Genomic DNA, 23,526 nt, shown 5'->3' with positions numbered 1-23,526 from the left:
TAAAAACAGTTATTGAAATTCTTTTGTTTTATTAAAATATGAACTTTCTTTTACTAAATTTTAAAACGGATCCATTATTCAGCGTTTGTTTAATAATAATTTTGATTATTCAGAAAAAAAGTAATATAACTTTAGTCACTTTAAGTTAAAAAGAAATTTACGGGTAAAAAAAGGGCAATTTTGAAACGTAGGTAGTAAATAAAGTTAAAAAACATGTTGGAAGTTGAAATCAAAGATTGATACCAAGAAAACACCCCTTCGTTCAAATACAACAAAATAGACTCAACTTACGCTAACCTGATCAAACACAGTCACCAACTAGGCAGTATCAAAAACACAATTACTCTGTTGCACAGAGGAAATAAAAAAAAAAGACTTACGGGCATCTTAGAAAGAGAAAAAAACAATCAGAAAAATATTTACCCAAATAATACGAAAAACCAAATATCCTATAACCCTGATACACTCTTTAAAGTCATTCCCTACCAAACACACCGACACAGCTGAGCATACCTCACGAAAAAGAACATGAATGTAAGAAGTGAGTAGCATGTACTCTACTATTAAGATTAGTTTGAGTTGGTAAGTCAGTGATGGTTGATGGTTAATGTTTGAGTGGTCGTCTTTTGCTAATGCCATTGTGTCTTAAGTAGCTAAACATCGTTATGGATTTTATTATTTTAAGCATTATTGGTTAAACGATTAGAATCACATATTCATCAATATTTAATTTAACAATTATTTCCCAGTACAAATGAACTGGGTATGATTCAGTTTTTCCAGCTTACGTTCTCACAACTTCCCCAAATATAAGCAATAAGTCCTATAACCATCAATATCTACTCTATGGACAGACCTAAACCTAGTATAACGATGTTTAGCTACTTAAGACACAATGGCGTTAGCAAAAGACGACCACTCAAACATTAACCATCAACCATCACTGACTTACCGACATCAACTAATCTTATAACGAACTGATTTTTTTTAAAAAAAATAATTTAAACCTATCAAAAACGGAAGCAAAAATCTTCCCTCTAAGAACATTAAAAAAAATGAAGCTCTAAGATCCCTATAAACAACTGAGAAATCTCAGAAAGATCAACGAGTGTGCTAGCTCGACGTAATTCGACACATCAACAAAAATCTGCATTCAATCATAACCCAACTGAGAAAATTATAGTCACTTATAAACATAAACATACTAGAAATTATAAAACCTACCTTGACATTCCCCAGTCAAATTTGGATAACAGCTAGTAAACGACTAACAAAATCACAAAAGACATTATAAAACATGTTTTACTGAACGTCTCTTCGTTCATCAGAAACACAAAAATTCATGAGTGGTTATGGTGTTGTATTAAATATTAAAAAACTCCTTGTGTTTTTACAATCTTTATACTTGAAAGAAACTGATATAAATGAGTAACTACGTTAGCCGTGATTTACATGATTGTTACAGGTTACTTCTTACTGTAAAGATTAAGGTGATTCACTTGATAGATAACATGTCTTATATTAATTAATTATTAATTATTTTTATACATCAAAAACGTTCAGAAACCAAATCCAAAAAACAACTTGGGAAAACAATGAATGCTAATTTTGAACACAAAGTCGATTAAAAAGAATACATTAAAAAAGGCTTAGTAAACAATTTGGTGAAACCAAGAACACTATTTTGTACTTATAGTCTGTTAAATAGAAAAGATTAAGAATACACCAAAAAGGTTTAGAAATCATTTCCAATAAAACAACTTGTGGAATGAAAGAATTGCTAATTCTGAAGTTAAAGTCAATTAAAAAGAAAAGATTAAAGGATACACCAAAACGTTTGGACTCAATAGCAAAACATTTGGTAGTTTCAAAATTAATAAATTAACCAACATTGAACATAGTCAAGACGTAGCATTTGATATTAATTTGTAAATGATAAATAAATTATTAAATGTTATTTGTATGCGAGTAATATAAAATTGAATAATTGATAATAAACTCTTACCTTGTTTAAGGAACATAAAAATCAATAGATCTCAATAGATTACCAGTCCAATGGCACTTGACACTTGACACTTGTAAAAATACATAATTCAAAACACTATTTGCACTTAAACTGTTTATCATGAACTAAGTAAATCTTAAACACAATTTATAAAATAGAATTTCACTTTAACATGCACTAATATTCACTTAAAAATTCACGTTAATGAAGAAGATACACGACTAACAAATTAAAAAAGATGGCCGTCGGTAACTGGCCAGGCAGATGAGATGGTAGGTAAATTAAGAACATCTAAACAGTGTGACCAACTTTTCTTTTTCATTTAATTTGGGATTTTATTTTATTGATTTATTTTACATTTGTCTTTGAATTAACAAAGATTTAATTTAATCAATGCAAATAAAAAAAAATCTGGCATGAACTGTTACGTCAAAAATTTTCTTTAAGCTTTAAATTTTTTAATAATAAACAGTCAATAATTAAATTTCATTTTTGTAGATTGTGATTGCCAAATAAATGGAAAAAAATAAAAAGTTGGTCCCTGTGCTTAGGTAACCTTAATTTACCTGCCGATTAACCTTGCCAGTTACCGGCGGCCATCTTTGACTCGGAAGTGATATCTCTTTATTAACTTGATTTTTTAAGTAAATATTAGTTCGTGTTAAAGTGAAATTTTATTTTATAAATTGTGATTAAGTTATTTATAGTGCGTAATATACAGTTTTAGTACGAATAGTGCTGTGAATTATTTTAAATTATGTCAAGTGCTATTGGAGTGGTGATCTACTGAGATGCTGATGGACTTTTATATTCTTTAATCTAGGTAAGAATTTACTACCAACTATATAATTTTAAATTTGTATTATTCCTGCATGCAAATATGTAACATTAAATCATTTATTTAGTATTAACAAATTAATATTATTGCAATGTCTTGACTACGCTCGGTGTTGGTTAATTCTTTAATTTTGAATTCTACAAAAAGTTGTTGAATTGATTTTTAAACTTTTTTATGTATTCTTTTATCTTTACTTTTTAACCAACAAATTTAGCCTATTTCCTCAAGATGTTTTTTTGGAATTGATATCTAAACCTTTTTGATGTTTTCTTTAATCTATTATTTTTAATCAACATTAACATCCTTTTCTTCCAAAATTGTTTTCGGAATGGTTTTCTAACTTTCTTAATGTATTCGTTGATATTTTCTGTTTAATCAACTGTGAGTTCAAATTTGTCATTTTCATTTCCACAAAAATTGTATTCTAAACCTTTTTGATTTGTTCTTTTTAATAGACCATAAATTCAAAATTTAAATAGTTTCTTTCAAGTGTAATAGTTGTAAAAGTACAATACGAAAACCATTGCATGAATTGGTGAGTTTCTGGTGAACGAAGAGACGTTCAGTGAATTATTATTTGAAATGGTCTTTAGCTGTTTGGTCAGTCGTATTCTAGCTGTAACCCAAATTTGACAGGGGTATGTCAGAATATGGTTTAGCAGTGTCTTGTACGTTACTGTTAGTGATTTTACGTTAACAATTGGCTATAACTGTCTCAGTTGGGTGATGATTGTGGAAGTTTTGTTTGAAGTGTCAACGTCCAGAGTATGAGAATTTTTCATTTCCTTCATATTTCTAATAGATATGAAGTTTCTGTTGGTGTAAACTCTGCAAACATATGGTTAATTATAGAACTATAGGGAAGGGATTAGCTATGAGGTTAGCATACTGGACTCCCACGCGGAGGTCCCGGGTTCGAATCCAGCAGCTGACCCTTAGATTTTCTCTTCCTAGGAGCTTCTTACAGCTCACTGTCCGATGATGGACAGTGTTGTCTGTAACGAGAGAACACTGTCCGGAGGCCGGCAGTGCACTGGAAAAAGCTCCGGGCGCTAATGACCTCAGCTGTTGATGCGCCAAAAAAAAAAAAAATTATAGAACTCGTTTACCTCTACAATTATGCAGAACACCTGTTTTGTAGCTGCATTTTTAAAGGACATATACGAGGGTCGTTTGAAAAGTCCGTGCAAAGTCAAAGAGATAGCACCACTGGCGCGTATCGAGGTTATGTTTAGTTAGTAGCATCTCTTGGAAGAACACACACCAAGTTTCAGCCAGATCGGTCTATTTCTTTGTGTTTGGCATTCGTTTGAATCGAGGAAGTCGAGTGATTTTCAAAAAATGGACGAAAAAGAATTTCGTGTGTTGATTAAACACTACTTTATGAAAGGCAAAACGCCTCAGGAGACTAAAGAGAAGCTTGATAAACATTATGGTGACTCTGCACCTTCGATTAGAACAGTTTATAAGTGGTTTCAAAATTTTCGGAGTGGCCATATGGGTACAAGTGACGCTGAACGTTCTGGACGCCCTGTTGAGGTTACTAGTCCAGAAATCATTGATAAAATCCATGATATGGTGATGGATGACAGAAGAGTGAAGGTGCGTGAGATTACTAGTGCTGTGGGCATCTCGAATGAGCGGGTACATAATATTTTGCATCAACATTTGGACATGACAAAGCTATCCGCAAGATGGGTGCCGCGATTGCTCACGCTTGACCAAAAACGAAATCGTGTGAAGTGTTGCAAGGACGGTTTGCAGCTGTTCCAGAAGAATCCGCAGGACTTTAAGCGTCGTTTCGTCACTGTGGATGAAACATGGATACATCACTACACTCCTGAGACCAAAGAACAATCTAAACAATGGGTTACCAAGGGGGAATCTGCGCCAAAAAAGGCGAAGACCGTTCCTTCGGCCGGAAAGATTATGGCGACTGTCTTTTGGGATTCGCAAGGAATAATCCTCATCGACTATCTGGAAAAGGGTAAAACTATTACAGGTGCATATTATTCATCGTTATTGGACCGTTTGAAAACCGAGCTGCAAGAAAAACGCCCACGATTGGCCCACAAAAAAGTCCTTTTCCATCACGACAACGCACCAGCTCACACCTCAGCAGTTGTGGTCGCAAAATTAATGGAAATAGGGTTCCAACTCGTTTCACATCCCCCCTATTCTCCAGACTTGGCTCCCTCGGACTACTATTTGTTCCCCAATATGAAGAAATGGCTGGCGGGAAAAAGATTTTATTCAAACGAGGAGGTGATTGCAGAAACGAATGGCTATTTTTCAGACTTGGACAAATCCTATTATTCGGAAGTGATCAACAAACTAAAGCAGCGTTGGACGAAGTGTATAAGCCTAAAAGGAGACTATGTTGAAAAATAAAAAAGGTTTACCCCAAAAAATTAAGTAGTTTTTATTTTTGCACGGACTTTTCAAACGACCCTCGTAGCAGTGTCTTGTACGTTACTGTTAGTGATTTTACGTTAACAAGTGGCTATAAGCGTCTCAGTTGGGTGATGATTGTGAAAGTTTTGTGTTGAAGTGTCAACGTCCAGAGTATGATAATTTTTCATTTCCTTCATATTTCTAATAGATATGTCTCCTGTCCTGTTGGTGTAAACTCTGCAAACATATGGTTAATTATAGAACTCGTTTACCTCTACAATTATGCAGAACACCTGCTTTGTAGCTGCATTTTTAAAGGACATACTATAAGGTGATAAATTTTGGGAGCTTTACATTTCCTTCACATTTCAAATCGCTGTATTTTCTGTCCTATTGGTGTAAGTCTAAAGTAATTAGCTTTCCTTGATTCCAATCCAGAGAAGTCTGAGTGTTGTAGTAATTAACCCTTCATCGGGCGCATTTAAAATGTGTGATGAAGAGGGCATTTTCTTATCGATAGCAACTCAGGTATCTCTTATTATGAGTCATGGCCCTCATTAGCTTCCTCTTTTACCTTCTTCTAACCAAACGGCCTGTCGGTGTTTTACTCTGAGTTATGTGGTGTTACCTCAAAATTAGGGATGACTGTGATTTCTCTATTCACATTAATGTTCTGTTCCACTTTACGAGTTTTTTTTAAAGAAAAACTGAAATTTTCCATACGTTTCCAAAACATTTTTGATGAAATTAACAGCTATTGGGTCATTAATCTCACAGAGTAGTTGTGCCTTATTGTGTTACAAACATATTGCGCCCGATGAAGGGTTAAAGGCTGTTATTGTATTGGTAAAAGTATCACACTCTTAAATTTCTTCTATTTTTCGAGTGAATCTATTTAAAAAAAAAAAATTCTTTTTTACAGAATTTGGCGGTTACTACCGTTGTTCACCTTCCTGGTGAATTTGATATTTTAAAGTAAGCACATATGTTATCTTAGAATTTCATGCGGATCAATATATCAGGGAAACAGTTGTAAAAATGTCGAAATTTGAGTATTAAAGAGTCAATATTCTTTATGTTTTCGAAATATATTGGTGAAAGCGTAAATTCTCCGTTCAAACTCTTTGTACAAGATACAAAGTTGATGCGATTTATTCGTGCACAAATTAAATTTTTTTAAAATTTAAGATGTTTACAAATTGTACAATTTGGTACAATAAATAAATGAAAGTAGAAAAACTTAAGGCGTGCGTTAGCCTTAAGCCAAGGTCTTTGTCATAAAAAGTGAAGAAGAAGCTCATGGGGAAAAAAATATTAGCCAGCAGCTGGATTCGAACCGGGGACCCACGAATAAGATTAACCACTTAGCTAATCTCTTCCCCAGTAAAGCTATTATTTGGATTTATACATCTCAATCTATACTAATAATTCAACCAATCAAAGGAGCAAAACACTGTTCTTTTTCTTTAACTATTCGCTGTACATTAAAACATAAAACAGTTTATCCTAGTCGATAGTTTGGTGATCAAAAGATGGATAAAGCAAGCTCTTATACGTATAGTAAGAGTTTAAATAAATACATCTACAGTTTAGAAATATATTTAATGATGGACTTTGATGAAATTAATTTACTAGACAGGAACAAAGTTAAACTTCTAGGATAGCTGTTCAAGATATAGAATTGAGTCACAACCGTTTTTTCTACAAAAAAAAAAAAAAAATGGAAAAGAGAGCCTTATAAGCACAACTGACTTAATTGCCTGCCATGCTGAATAGGCAAAAGTGTTTTGGCCTCCAACCAAGCCGCCAGCCTGACAAAACTCTTGTTAGGGAGGGAGAAAGCCTCGACTACGTCATCACTCTGTCAACAATTCCATTCCCCTCTACAACTTGGTCTCGAGCGGTACCCCCCTAGCCGCCTCCACTATCCTATCTGTCCCGTATGTTGTGTCGTTTGCTGGCTTTACCAACTAGAATTAAGGGAGAAATATGTGTCAATGTACAGCCTTATAGAATGCTCTGTGCACCGTTTGATGAGTTTTGAGTTGTGTGTTATATGTAGTCAAAGAGTAATAATATTCATGCATATGCATGACTTTAACAACTATGTGTTTACAATCTTTATTAGTATGATCGTGTAGATAGCGGTCTTTTCTTCCTTTTTTTTAATAAAAAAACAAAAAAAAAAATCAAAGCTACTAACACAGAGAAAATTCTATGGTTTCTATGGTTACAAAATTTACTACAATGCCAACAAAAAAATAATACACGAAATGGGAGTACTAAGTTTTGAATGTGCATGCAGTTATTCTTTTAATGTCCATCCAACCACGAACTATTTTCAAATCGGAGTCCAGTCGCTGCAGTACGTAGGTTCTTCAGAAATGTTTATTATCCTGTTCTTAGAGACATTTTTATTATATGAACTTCCAGTACCTTGTGGATTTGTAGGTTCAGTATACACTAAGGTTCTCCTAAGGTAATGCACAGCATTATTTTGGGGCAAAAAAAGGTACAACCTATTCGTTGTAGTCTTACTCAGGGACAAGCGTTAAGTTAGTTTAAGTTTAGATGTGCCCACGAATTCTGCAGCTTTCAAATTTCAGAAGTGTCCATCGATTAATTAAAGGAATACTTCTCAATCTATTTAGGGCACTAACATTCACAAAAATAACTATGTTTTGGGAGCGAAAGGATTAACTCGGTTCTTCACGGATAGCCCAGGCTGCAATGAAAGCTCTGGCCTCTCCTAGTAAGAACCAAATTTCGGTTAATTCTTGTCATGCTGCTCTCAATTTGTTGGGGGCTTTGAATACTGTTTCGGTTGCTTGGTCCCCTAGTCATTCCGGGTAACGAACTTGCTGATAAAACAGTAAAAGAAGGAGCTGCGTTGATTACAATGTCTCCTCAGTCCATTATCCCTGTATCCTATCGAAGTTGTAGAACAGAGGTGGAGCAGTGGATTTTGAAAGAACATCGGAAACGGTAGAGATCCTGAGCTGACTGCCGCCAGGCTAAGGAAATTCTTGGCCTGTCAAAAACGGCTATGGTTGGTTTTAGAAGGTCCCGGATCCGCCAGTTGGTTTAGATGTTGAGTGGACATGCGAATTTGGCGTACCATCTTTTCAAATGCGGCCTTACTCAGTCGCCAATTTGTGCTGGCTGTGGTGAGTCCAATGAGACTGTGCGGCACTTTGTAGAGGTGTGTCCAGTTTATTCTAAAAATAGATTCCTCGTCTTCAGAAGGTTGAATGTTTCTCTGCCGGAGATTGTAGCATGTGGTAATCTTAACGAACTTTCTAGGTTTATTCAGTGCACTGGGCGATTGAGTAGCCATGCTCCCTAGTGTCCTGTTGCTACTTTATTAGTTTATTGTATTGGCATCTGGCAATCTTTAGCTGGATTTGTTGTTTTAAAGCCCCTGTATCTCTCATGAGGTGAGGGGCGGGCGGGCGCTCTTTTATTCAATCTAATCAATCTAACTCATTTAATTGTTAACTTGGTTGGATTCCCATGCGAAAATCCCGGATTTTAATCCAGCTACTGGTTCTTACAGTTCCTCTGCCTAAAAGCTTCTTACATGACGGACAGAAATAGAAGGAAGTCTTGAGTAATTACGGGCGTTAGATGAGGGAATAATCTCTTTTAGAAGTCATCCCATTTCTAGAATACTTTAGAGAGAGTAACAAAATATAACTGATGCTCCTCCAAAAATAAAAATTAATGTAATCCTTTTAGATTCAAAATTTTCTCTCTATTTAACGTCCAGAAATAAAATTTATGATGTACAAATTTTGCAACAAGCGACGGTTTTTGCTTTAGAGGAGGATATTCTGGCAAAAATGTCGTGACGTTACTATGGTTACTTTCAAGCAGCATCCAGGCTGCTTCCTTTTCAAGACAGAAATCAAACAGAGAGTGGGGGGTAGAATTAAAAGTATAAAAAGAAAGTTCATAAAACGGTCAAGAGCAAGACATAAATTGTTTACATTTTTTTTTGCACGAGAATATAAGGATGAAGTTTAGATATAAATATAAAGTTTAAAGTTATCCGCGCCTTGGTGATAGAAAAGTCAAGTACTAACTTAAAAGTTGTTTTAACCAGCGAACATCAAGATGTTGAATAGTTAGAAATTTTTCAGCGTTAGCCCTTCTCTTTGAAAAACTTTAATGAGATCTTTAAACTTTAAAAGTTAAGGCGCCACGGTAGCCGAGCGGTTAGAGACGAAGTCTGCAAAGCTAATATGTGTTTTGGTATTGGGTTCGCTTCCCGGTCTAGGCCTTGGATTTTTATTTAATGTTTAATATGAGAACTTTGTACAATAGTTAAAGGTACGTTTGCTAGTCGCCTACGGTCTCGACACTATTCGGTAGTTATTCGTAAAGCTCACCAGAAAAAAATAGGCATTACTTTATTTTCTATTTAATTAGTTGTTTTTACCTCAACACCTACGCTTCTTATTATCATTTAACGTTGGTAGGATGCTTAGAAATAGGATAAATCGCCGACTAAGTCTTCTGTTGCTCACATTTTTTTTTTTGTTGGGTATTCTTAGTGAATGTGCATATCAATTAACCCAGTATTTGTCCAGTATCCGGAGGAAGATTGAGGCTGTTTGGAGAATAATTTTTGCTTCAAAATGGTGTCAATTTTTAGAAAATTCATCTGTCTTTCTAACCGTGTTATTAGAATCGAATTCGGACAAAAGGTTTCTGAGTAATAACATTTTTATTGCAAAAAAAGTAATGATTTTTTAAAAAAAGTAAAGTGACGTCACTCAAGAATAGTGGAAAAAATGAAGTTGGCCAATACGTCACTGAACTCCACATTAGATGTACTACACATAGCAGGCCTACGCACATTACTTACTGGTTCACTCTGTGGTTAATCCAAATAAGGTTATATGAGTTTCAAATAAACCCGATTTTCTTATAGAATTTACGCGATTTTATTAATTGAAATAATAAAAGCTTTCTTAAGAGGAGATGTAAAGTTGTTTTATATCCGGAACTAGTCATAAATCATTGAAAGTGTTGCTTTAATGTCCCTCTCAAATGGCGGCCAGAGGACACCATTTTCAAGAGTATATTTAATGCAGTAGGCAGTATAAACTTTATAACAAAACTTTACTTGTATGTCGCAAGTTTTATATAAAAAAAATTAATAAAAAATAAAAACTGTCCATTTACAGAGTATGTATTATATATATTTCCTCTCCAGTGTCCTGGAAAAATATTAGGGATAAAGGAGGGTATCCAGTATTGAGGGGAACACTTATGGGGTTCTCACCCCAACCCGGTTACGATCTCTATATTGAATGTAGAATGGGATTTTCTTATATATATAGCAGGGGCGCTCAAAGTCCCTGCAGCGTTTATCCTGGAATATTGCCTTTAAACTAAATTATGTCTCAAAATTTTGTAAATTAATACTTCGCTTACTTCAGCAATTTATTGTCTATAATAATATTAGAGGGCAACATATTATATATACATCTAACGGGTGTGAAGCTAGGGTTTGGTTGGATTAAAAATGTTGTAAATAATGTTTATTAGACCAGTTAGTGAAGTAGTTATTTGTATATTCAGGGTCGTAATTGATGTTCAGTCGAAAGAAAGTGTGCATGGTTTCATTTCTGCAATCGCTAAATTAAAACTGTCCGGTAGGACAGTTGTATAAGGGTTTAATCGTCAAAAAGTGCACGAAAAAGTGTAACGTTGAAAAACACCCAACTTTGACAATTTTTTTCTCTTTTTCTATAAAAGATAAAATTCCCAAATTTTCTTTAAATTGTAGGGAAAATCCTCCTTTATAACTGTATTTTTTTTTTGTTGCAACAACACAGATATAATAGGTTTCGGGAAAAAAGTTGCCGAAAATGAGCAAAAACGGCTTTTTCAGAAATTGTTGTTCTTGTTGTTGTTACCTTTTTTGTAAACTGCGTAGCGCCTAAACGCGAGAACCGATTTTTATGAATGAGGTGTCATTCGATTCGGAATTTTATGTAGATGTGCCTTTTGGGGGTCTAATGGCCCCATTATTGACTAATTCTATTAAAGGAAGCACAAATTTCTATCAGTGGTGAGTGGCTAAAAAATTTATCAAAAACGTTTTTTTTGCACAATTACTGTGTTTGCTTAATAATTAGTAGGCTATTCATGCCAACTAAATAATGTACTGTTATAAATTTAATTGGTTTTATTTTAAGTTAATATTACAACTAAACAATGTATTCAAGGGCGTCAGTATCAGAATTTATCTATTTAATAAAACTATCAACTGACTTTTAGGAAAGCGATTAGAACTGAGGTCAGCGTATGCTGGATTCGAGCGCGGAAATACCAAGCTAGAACGAGTCCAGCTACTGACCCTTAGATTTTCTATAATGGACAGTATTATCTGTAACGAAAAAACGCTGTCTGGAAATCGGCAGTGCCATAAAAAAAAGGACTGGACACGACCTTAAATGTTATGAGAAATAAAAAAAAAGCGAACAAACTTTTGATGTTAACTGCATTTCATGAAGCTGCAATTACTGATGATCACCTAGGGTTTATTTGAAACTCATATAACCTTATTTGGATTAACCATGACATTAAAGTAACACTTTTAATGATTTATGGTCTGTTCCGGATATAAAACAACTTTAAGAAAGCTTTTATTTATTTATTTTTTTTTTTTTTATGATTTAAGGCGCGTCAACATCTAAGGTTATTGGCGCCCGGAGCTTTTTTCAGTGCACTACCGGCCTCCGGACAGTGTTCTCTCGTTACAGACAACACTTTCCATCACCGGACAGTGAGCTGTAAGAAGCTCCTAGGAAGAGAAAATCTAAGGGTCAGCTGCTGGATTCGAACCTGGGATCTCCGCGTGGGAGTCCAGTACGCTAACCGCATAGCTAATCCCTTCCCTCAAAGAAAGCTTTTATTATTTCAATTAATAAAATCGCGTAAATTCTATAAGAAAATCGGGTTTATTTGAAACTCATATAACCTTATTTGGATTAACCATGATTACACAGAGTGAACCAGTAAGTAATGTGCATAGGCCTCCTGTGTGTAGTACATCTAATGTGGAGTTCAATGACGTATTGGCCAACTTCATTTTTTCCACTATTCTTGAGTGACGTCACTTTACTTTTTTTAAAAAATCATTACTTTTTTGCAATAAAAATGTTATTACTCAGAAACCTTTTGTCCGAATTCGATTCTGATAACACGGTTAGAAAGACAGATGAATTTTCTAAAAATTGACACCATTTTGAAGCAAAAATTATTCTCCAAACAGCCTCAATCTTCCTCCGGATGTTGGACAAATAAAAGTAATCGAAATTTTTAAGAAAACTCATTAGGCCCTCATGTGATCATTATCAGACCAAGGCGCTAGCCACTTTTTATAAAAGATTCCTTGTCTAATGTGGGCTTTCTAACGGTGTATCATTTTCCAGGATTCCTTTTATCTTCGTCTGAGAAATTACGTTTGTTGTACAAGAAAACGTGTTTACGAGCACTCAACAGTGTTAGTTTATCAATTTGTTTAATTCATTGAAATCTCTTTTAGATGGACCAGTAGTCAATTTTTTAAAGTAGACTGTCTTAAAATAAGGAAGTAATAGGTTACGAATTGCACTTTAAACATTTACTTCTGATCTCTCTGAAATATTTAACAAAATAAGTAATGTTTTTAGAAAAAAAAATTAAAAGTGACGTCACTCAAGAACAGTGGAAAATATGAAGTTGGCGAATACATCTTTGAAGTCCAGTTTAGATGTACTACACACATTAGGCCTATGGACGTTACTTACTGGTTCACCTTGTATATTCACTCAAACACAGTTCTTCCCCGAATTTTGCAGCATACCAAAAGTATTTGTTACAATCAATATACGAAAAAATTGATGTAATACTACGATTCTGTTGATGTGGAAGTCTCAATCGACGAAATAAGTAGGATTTGAATATTGTTACAATTTTTGTGAGAATGGTAGGTCTATGACAGACATAACCACATCTAATTTAATCGGTTATAACTGTTTTATTAAAAATAAGGTGAAAATATTTTTTTTTAAAAAGATTCATTCTATATTGTTTTAAGGGTATTATATTCAGCTCCACGATTTCAGTAAAGTTCAATTAAATTAAGTTCACTATATTTTTTTAAAAATCTTTTATTGGAATTTACAACTGCAACGATTGGTACCTGATCACGTGAAAATCACATGAAAATATACGAGTGGAGAAGGCACCCAGTGGTGTCACTCCATTAACGAACGGGCTTTGCTAACATATACTGCTCTCAAGATAAGAGTAGATCACGAGGCCATCTTCTCTTCAATCTCCTTAGAGGATTACCTGGTAATGTGGAAGAAGATAGGTGTTCTATGAGAGGGTTAGGATGAGCTGCTGTAGAGGTATGAAAGTTGAGAAAACGAGTGTTAGCAAGATCTTTAATGAAAGGGATTTTGAGGTCATTATGGATAGTGAGGTTAGATACATAGAACGGAGCGTTAAGAAGTTTTCGAAGAATTTTTGACTGTAAAGTCTGGAGGCATAGAGAATTGGAACGTTTAGTCGATCCCCATACTTCGATGCCGTACGACCAAACAGGTCACAGTAGCAGAAGGTACAGGAGTCTTTTGTTATGTAGGTTAAGTTTCGAACGTTTGTCAAGTAGTCTATATTTAAAAAATAAAAAACAGCTTTCTGGGAAAAATTTGAATAGGCTCATTGCGTGCATTTATCTGTGGCAATTGCATTGCTAAATTAAAGAAAATCTGCTTTATGCTACCACAATGTTTTCCACGAACATTATTCTAGTACTTCTTGAGGTAGCCAAAATGGTATGGAAGGGCTTAGAAAGTTCATATACGAGAAGAAAGAAGACAAGATGATTCACGTTGTACCGAAGCCACTGGCGAGCGATTTTAAACATAACACAAAAAAAATACTATGAGACAAAAATATAACGAGTATACATGCAACTCAAAAATTTAGCCAAACACGTCAGTAGTAAACTATAAACGTCATGCAGAACTGCATGTAGACGTCTTCACGAAGCTAGACTATCATCAAGGCGACCAGCTACAAACATTGCATTCTTTATGTCCACTTAATAATTTATATCAAATGATTTCACGTATTTATTTATTTTTATTTTTTAATGGCCTGGATTTTGTGGATTACAGCGTTGTTGAAATTTTGAAACTTCTTAAACGTTCTTTATGGTTGAATTTTATGTTTTCGAAGTTTAATCTAGCTGTTAAGCACAAGGAGTAGCATTAAAAATAACTAAATTAACGACAGATATTGTTCAATAACTAAACTGGGGTAAACTAAAGCGACAACTATTAGTAAATGTAATTGCTAAGCGGTTTTGATGACAGGCCGAGTAACGGTGTTCACACTGCGCATAGTATAAGGCAGAACACAGAACTTGTGTCCCCATATATTGTGGTGGTTGGCCAGCTGGTATTGTTCTAAACCTACCTGACTTTAACCCTTCATACTTTTACAGCCTATTTTCCGACATTTTGAACTTCTTAATGGTCTGGTTTCATTTTTCTGTTGATACTACAAAAGCATTCAGTTAGACTCTCATATTTGTACAATCCTACAAAACTTATTTATAGTTCTATAACAAAACTGCGCAAATTCATTCTTGGGACCATCACTTCTGTACAGGACGAACCAAAAAAAATAATACATTCAAGAAAAGCCCCAAAAATTTTAATTAACGACCTTGCATTAAATTTTAAATTTTGCCAAGTGATTTTTTTTTTTTTTAATTTCTTTGCTATTGACAATCTACAATAAGAATAAAATGTAATCAGTGAATATGATAAAAGAAGACTTCATGACTGGATCAGCTTGAGGAGAGAAGCTGCCCAACCAGCAACACTCTCGCTGGAGTTTCTTAAATTACTGAAGCTGGTATCGAGGCTAACAGCGTTTTAGTCGACGTAGAGGATGATCTAGAATCGTGCTGAGGCAAGATTTTGAACAAGAGGATTTATATAGAAAGGAAGAGAATCAAAAGAACTTTCTATATTTAGTTTTGGATTCGTCAGCTACGTATGAGATCTTGAGGTCCTTATGGAGGGTGGAGTTAGAGACATAAAATGGAGGATCATAATCTAATGGAGTATTTTTGGTTGAATGGATTGTATTTTTTTGGTGAATTTGAATATTTAGTAGCCCGCAACAGTTCAAGTCCCTGAGTCCAGATCGGTTTGAGTACGCTGTTGTATATTAATCGTTTCTGTTCCAGTGGTAACTGCGAAGTGATTATTTAATATAAAATAGCAATTAATTATACTGCATAGTTATGTTGGTAAAATGAATCCGTATTTATCTTATATTTAAGATTCTGTTAGATCTTAGACTAAGTAAATGATAGCAATTAATTGGCTTTAAACTAAGTCACTAATCCAATGCTTTCTAAATCTTGTTTAGGAACTCCGGCAATAATGTAAAATTAAAAACTCAATAACTAAGCAACTTAACGAAAATGCGCAAAACAATGATTAGAATTTAAAATTCCTTCGCTAAATTTGATAAAATAATGGGTCAGTTATTAAGCGATTGAAGAAAAAGAATAGATCTTTTCTTAAAATGATTGCATAAAATTTAAAAACACGCTGATATTTTAAGAGATAACGAATTGTAAGGCTTTTGCAATAAATGTAATTGGATAAGAAAAGGAAATGCGAATGAAATGGTGAACATGAGAAGGATAATGTACAGAAACAAGTTGTTCAGAAAGGAGAAAGTTACTATAAGAGTATATTAACGGAACGAGATGTTAGTTCGGGAGGGCGGCCATCCAACCGCAGATAATATCCAATATCATAGCCATTCTCTACGTCATATTATTCTCTTAATGCTCTACTTTTGTCCAGGATGGTTGCAGGTACAACTAACGAAACAGGGACAAATAAAATTAAATTGGGCATATTTTTTATTTAAAAAAAAAGAATTCTCATATGTTTTAACCTGGTTATCAGTGAAAAATGAATGTTAATAAATGCAGATAATAAATAATGAACATGTGCATAAAAAATGGGGATCTATTAAACGTTCCAACTGTCACCTGTAATTGCAGCAGTCAAAAATACTTGGAAAAATTCAAAATGCTCCATTTTTGAAACCAACCTCACTAGCTATAAACGATCTCAAAATTTCTTTCGTTAATGTACCCGTTTTCTCAAATTTCATTCCTCTACAGACAGCTAATCCTAATCCTTTAATCGAACACCTATCTTCTACCGCTTTACCAGGTGATCCCCTAAAGAGATTGAAGAGAAGTTGGCCTCGCGATCTACTTTTATCATGAGAGCAGTGTTTATATTAGTGTTCACGATATTGGAGTGACACTGCTGGGTGCTTTCTCCGCTCAAATATTCTATATCTTATGTTCCAAATTTACTTGCTTCAGTTTTAAATTTATACTCTTATTAGTGCATTTTAAGTATAATTATCTATTATATTAAATATTAAATGCCTATGACAGCATAGACAGAGAACAGGTGACAAATGTTTTGATAACTTTTGGTGCGCCACGAAAGCTGGTTTCTCTTATAAAAATAACTATGAAAGGGACAAAGTGTAAGGTCAAATAGCAGATTACGCTGTCGGAAGAGTTTGAAATAAACAATGGGCTTCGACAAGGTGATCCTCTCTCACCCATACTTTTCAACTTGGCTCTCGAACATGCCGTGTGATGTATAAAAACAAACCCAGGGGGTCATATTTTTAATAGACTGACATATGGCTTATGCTGACGATGTTTCTAAACGCTTTTTATATGGGAGGCCCGTAGGCGTCAGAATAAGAGGTAGGCCAAGAAGGATATGGCTTGATGACGTCGAGGGGGATTTGAGGAAGGCAGGTATGCGAAGGTGGAGACTGAAGGCTCTTGATAGACCTCAGTGGAGAGCCTTGTTTGAGGTGGCCCTGGTCCTTTTAGGACTGTAGCGCCGAAGAGGAAGAAAGGAAGGATTAAATGTATGATTATTTATGAAGCGTTGGTTCAAAGCATCTTTGCTCTACGCATCAGAAACATGGTCAGTCAGCAAGAAAATGAAAGAAAAGATAGAGGCGACTGTAATGGATTTCTGGAGGCGTTCCGCGAGAATATCCCGCAGAGAGAGGAAGAGGAATGCGGATATAAGAAAAATAGTGGAGAAGCGCAGCACAGTGACAGAAGAAATGGTATAGAAGAAACTGTTATGGTTCGGCCACGTGTTAAGGGATGCCAGAAAGTAGAATGCCGAAGACTGTCATGCAATGGAGCCCGCCAGGTACGCGGAAAAGAGGCATGCCTAGGAACGGGTGGCAAAATGGCATCGGAGAGCTAATGGCTGGACAGAGTATGACTGGATAGAGTGCATTGGAGAAATAGTATAGATTGAATAGGGTAACTATGGTTCCTACAGTGCACTACATTGTTGGTATATGTGTGAAGGGAAATTGGTCAGAGGAAACCTCAAGGTTGAGGAAAAATCCTTAAAAAAAAAAAATGTATTATGTACCTAAAAATAGAGATAAATCACAAAAAAAAAGCGTCCATATATTTGAACATAAAATTGCTAACTCTCCTACGAGCCCTTCAAATATGATGTATTACTTTATCCCTAAGGAAAGGCATATTGGCGTCCGTAAGGCTTAGAAACTATTGTACTCACAGGCTGCGGAAGTGTAGTTTGATATTCACACTGTAATTGTAATTATTTTTGGCAAAAAACTAAATTTTAGGCAGTAAAAACTGCTCGAAACTCTAAAGATATCATCAATGTTAGTTTAGGACTAAGTGGCTCACAGTCATTATCTATTAAGAAGTTATAGGAATGTAAAGTCTGCGTATCCTGGAAAGACCTGGAGGATATTGCTGAAAAAAAAGGATGTATCTTATTGGTTGTCGTATTAGAGAGCATGATTATGTAAAATAATTATTTCGGAGGCAAACATCCGCCGAAGAGTGTCTTTGAATCAATAATAATTCAAGACTTCAGGAAGTAACTCCCTTTAAATATGTAAATCAACCTCTTACTAAGGTGTTTTGATTGATATTTTGTTCTGAGTTAGCTCTTGCCTTATTTTTGAGTCATCGAACGGTTTCAATAGATCATTTATCTAAAGTAAGAATTTAAATAGGAGAATATGTCGGACAAGACAATAAAGTATGTTTTGAGGCAATCGTATATCGTACTGTTTATCAGGACATTATGAAGCGAGATTATCACCTATCCCTTCTAACAACTAAAATAGGCTTTGCAATAAGCGGCAAGGAATAATTTAAGCCTAGTACCCGACCTTCACTAATCTAATATCTTCATTTATAAACACTTAACAAAGAAAAATAGTCATCGAGCAAACAAGGATATCTTATTTATAACAGAAAATAGGCAAATCAAAAGACCAAAAAACCACCTCGTTAACTTTATTCACGTAAACTTCATAAGTTTGCTGAGTGTGGAAATTAAAAACAGAAAACTTTTAAGACAAAGAAAAACAAAAGGATGAAATCTTAAGGGTGAAAACTTTATAGAGAATGCCCTTTTAACTTTAAGAAACCCTTAATAAGAGAGGAAACCCTTCAAGTTTCCTTTAAAAGGAAATAACAGACTAGAGAGTAATTAATAAAGTATATGATGGAAAATCTCCGGAAATGAGAGTTATCAAAGGAAGGATATGGGTAATATGAAATAACAGTAGATTTTTGCTCTGAGAACATAAAATTAATTTAAAAAAATCATTAATGAATAATTAGGTATAATTAAAAACAATTATTGCGAAAATATTCTTTAGTTTTTTTAATTTTTAATTTTAATAATTTTGAATGTAAGCTATGCTATTAAAATAGTAATTAAAAACTCAATTTGTAAACTGTAATACATTTAGTGAAGAGAAGGAAGGCACGACCCTTTATACTTTAGGCGTTCCACAGATTATTTTACAGCGACAAACTGATGGTACTTCAGCATTAAGGTAGCAGCTGCCAAGTTTAAATCGTTAGATGATTACAAATTCTTTTCCTTAAAAAAGGAAAGGACAAGTGACACGCAACGGATGTGCGTTTTCCAACAATTTTTGAAGTGGGCCTTTTCTCCGCAATTGTTTCATTATGCGTAACTTTGCTTTAGTCTCGAAAACTGAGCTAACCCAAAATACATTTCGAAAGAAGAGAACATTGCTTTTATTAGTCTTTCATTACTATATTTCATCTTATAAATGTAGCTTTAATATGTAAGGTAACAAGAAGAAGAACAACAACAAGAACAATAATTCCAAGAACAAGAACATTTCCTGAAAATGCCATTTTTTTTCTAATTTTCAGCAACTTTTTTTTTTTCGAAATCTATGAGATCTTTGTTGCTGTAAAAAAAAATTACAGTTATAAAGGAGGATTTGCCCTATATTTTAAAGAAAATTTGGGAAATTTATCTTTTAAGGAAAAAGAGAAAAAAATTGTCAAATTTGGGTATTTTTCAACGTTACGCTTTTTCGTGCCCTTTTTGATGATCAACCCTTATTCAACTGTTCTACCGGACAGTTTTAATTATTTCTCTTTATTTAATTTAAAACTGCCTATTGGCAACAAGTAAATATGAAACAGCTTTAATAATGAAAAAAATTAGTTTGATTTATGTGCTCCAGGTATACACAAAGCCTGAGATATTCAATAATTATAGCCAAGGCTGACGCTTCTCTTAGCCTACTACACTTGCGCAGTTGTTTACTTCAGTTGTGATTACTTCTTGACAATAAAAATGGGTCTCCATGAGTTGTCGGAGAGATGAGTCATACTTTAATAAAACTATCAAATTATAAAGAAAAACTTGAATTAAATTTAAATGCTCCATTACTGTAAGTATCCAATGTCCAATTAGAAAATTTAATCGTCATTTCCTGGATAAGGGTATCAATGCTTTTTGCTATATTAATGCTGTAAAAATTAATTTATTTGCAAATACAAGAAATGGTCAGTTGGAAATTGGAAATTGTTGCTTACTGAACATGTCAGAGGTCTCGGCTTTAAATAAAATAATAATAACGCAAAAGATCAGCTCGTAATCTCCCTTTATGATGAGAAATATATTCATCATTTTCAAAAGCTATTTCTTACGAAAAACAATTCTCCGAATTTCTGTCTAGAAATTGAAAAATATTATTTAGATTCTTCTCAACTCAACCAACAAAACAAAAGACTCCTATACCTTCTGTTACTGCGACCTATTTGGTCATACGTCATCGAAGTACGGGTATCCTAAGCGTTCCAACTCTCTACGCCTCCAGACATTACAGTCAAAAATACTACGAAAACTTCTTAACGCTCCGTTCTATGTATCTAACCCCACTATCCATAATGACCTTAAAATCTCTTTCATTAAAGATCTTGCTAACACTCGTTTTCTCAAATTTCATTCCTCTACAGCAGCTCATCCTAACCCTCTAATCGAAAAACTATCTTCTTCTGCAATACTTGGAGGTGATCCTCCAAGAAGATTGAAGAGGAGATGGGCCTCGCGATCTACTCTCATCACAAGAGCATACATTTGTCCAAGATAATGGAGTGACACTGCTGGGTACCTTCTCCACTCGTATATTTTGATATTTTTTTTATCATGTACCACATTTGCTTGTTGCAACAATCGTTACAGTTGTACCTAAATTTCAATAGAAGATTCAAAATAAAAAGATTCTTCTCTTCAAAATTTACAGGGTGTTCTCAGTTACTTTTGGAGTACATTTTACGAACTCTACAGAACTTATCTTCGTATAGTTTAGGTCCTATAGTCGGAGTAGTTCGTTAAGAGAACTTTTACAGCTATCAAATACAAGATTCCCACTGGTTACATCTTACCCACATAAAAAATCCACGCTATGGTACTGAATACACCTTCTTTTTTTTAAACAAATCACGGTGAGACAAAGTAAAAGCAGGCCCACAAAAAGGGGGTCCCACATTAAAATAAAATGAAAAAAACAACTGAAGGCTCAGTAAAGCTTTTTTAAAAGAAATGAATATGAAATATTCCAATTTGGAAATCCCATGTTTGTGTAGGGCACAAGGTAAAGCCGTTTTATGACCACACTTTGGAGGTTTCACGAAAGAAGACAAAAATACCAGCTGTAGTATATACCGCCCTGACTTTTTCGTCTGCTCATTTCCATGATAAAGGAACCTGGCATATAATACCCTTACCGCCACATCGTCGTCCTCCTTCAGGAGGGGTGAAATGCTGTCCGCACACTATCGTGTAGCTCTCCAATTCAGTCCTTCAACCTTACCTTGCCAGCCTTCGTTATATTTCCACCCTCTCTAGTAAAAGGATAACACAATTGCTAGTCTAATTAAAATACCTGAACAGATCTACCAAGGCTATAATGGTCTCCTTTTTTTAACAACCTCGCATAATGTGGATCGTCTTTTTTTTAAAAAAATGCCTTTTACTAATGTAAAGCCACGTATTTCTCGTATGCAATTATTATTTTGGTCTTCAAGATGTTTTTTCATTTGGTAATGTTCGAAAGAAAGAGAGTACGAATTTTCAGGTAACTGTTAACACAGGACTTCATTTAATTGTAGCAAAAAGAAGCTACCGTTTACAGTGGCTGAAACATCTAAAGCAGCCAGGGGATATGCTCTTGAATGGTGAGAAGACTGATGTTTCATCTTTTAAAAATATTACCACTGTTTCCTTAATCTTATTCCACCAATTTAGGAGAAGGTAATCGTGTAGGTTATACCACTCTCGCAGATATCAACTATCATTGCACTTATGTCCTTGTATCACTCATGGGTTTGGGGACTTTAATCCAAGATCAGAGTTTGATTAATCAGTTTGGTGCAGAGAATTCCACTTCAACTACGTTCTATTTCAATATGACTAAGTGAGGGAGGTAACATGGAACATGTCTGTGTTATTTAAAACAATGATTTCATCCAACACAATAACTATTTTATAATGAGTTAGTTTAATGATGATTTATGATGCGATTTCATTAAGTTTCTTTTAATTTCTGGCTAGGAATGGAGCTAATACTCCTTTCATCGGCCCGGAGCCTGTCCTGGGGATCACCAGGGGCACGATTCACGGCTCTCAGAGATTGGATCTAGAGATAGCACGAAAAGAACTGGGTGATGTGTCCTGGGGTTAAACAAGCCTTGGCTATGTAAGCAAAGAACTAAAGAGACCCTGTGTTTGGGTAGAAATCAGATTACTCTGATTACAGGTCGGAACCGTTGTGCAGATTGTGTCAGGGCCTCTCACCTGCTGTTCGAATTGCGTTGCAATCGAGCGGTTGCGCTATGAAACCTTTGGAACGTTGAGACCTAAGGAGATAGTAGCGCAAGAAGAACTACTAGGGAAAGTCCTCAACCTCTTTAGCAGAGCAGGGTTCGTATACTAGATCTAAGAAGGGGGCTGGCACAATAAGCCTCTTGTGGCTGCGGTGCTGTGGGGCGTAGGTCCCGTCCCATCTCTTTTTCTATTCTATTCTGTTCTTTTAATTTCTACGTCCAACTGGATCTATTCTCTCAATGCGTAACTGTGGAGGCTTTCTTGGACTCCATCTATCCACTTTTCCTAGGGTCTGCCAATTCTTCTTCCTGCAGCTTCCAAGACCAGGATTTCCACAGCCATTCTTTTTGTATGTCTGTAACATCTATGTTTCTTTTACTCCATTTTCCGTAACACACTTTTTTTTTTTTGAAACGTTAATTTTCTTATTTTCCGTTTCTTACTATTTCGAGCCTTGACATTCGTGTTGCCCTTCTACAGTAATCCATCTCGATAGCTAGAGGCTTTTTCTTTAAAACTTTATTCAAAATACAAGAATCAGCGTTATTTGTATATTGTTGTTCATTCTTTTTCGTGACTGATTCATATTTTCAATAGAATGAACAAATAATTGCCATTTCAGTCGAGTAAATTTATTCTGCCGAGCTTTCGACCTAGGGACTAGGTCATCTTCAGGGCTGTGGAACATATTTACAGATTGTTAACAATGATTCTATTTAAATGAAAATGTATAAAATAACGAAATTTACAAAAATTATTTACCTAGTTTAGAAAGTAATATTTTTACATTACAGGGTTGGTGTTATCTTCTGTCTTGTCTGGTTATGGACTGAGTGTGATCGGTCTGTGTGTAATATGTGTTAGGTTGTGTGGAAGTCAGTGTTGCCAATTGTCAAGTATTTTATAGTAAGTTTGCGTACATGTTGTTTAAATTGTTGGTGTCAGTTTTGAAATTTAGACTGTTTTCTGTCTTAGATATGTATATC

At 34.8% G+C, this 23,526-nt stretch overlaps 1 protein-coding gene across 2 annotated transcripts in view; it reads right to left on the bottom strand.

The window, feature by feature from the left end:
• The window catches only part of LOC141451052 (uncharacterized), a 249,404-nt gene that overhangs the window by 179,276 nt on the left and 46,602 nt on the right, over positions 1 to 23,526 (bottom strand). Inside the window, exon 1 of one of the 2 annotated variants that reach the window (XM_074122074.1) lies at positions 2,006 to 2,145. The exons of the other annotated variant lie outside the window; for it this stretch is intronic. The gene's annotated coding sequence lies outside the window, so the exon portion shown is untranslated. Of the gene's footprint in view, positions 1 to 2,005; positions 2,146 to 23,526 lie in introns of those variants that run through there. 2 annotated transcript variants of the gene reach the window in all.

Source organism: Rhodnius prolixus, unplaced genomic scaffold (assembly GCF_049639745.1).
Source record: "Rhodnius prolixus isolate KJV_2025 unplaced genomic scaffold, Rpr scaffold_8, whole genome shotgun sequence".
In the NCBI taxonomy this organism is placed as follows: Eukaryota; Metazoa; Arthropoda; class Insecta; order Hemiptera; family Reduviidae; genus Rhodnius; species Rhodnius prolixus.
This window is presented reverse-complemented; position numbering and strand designations above follow the sequence as displayed.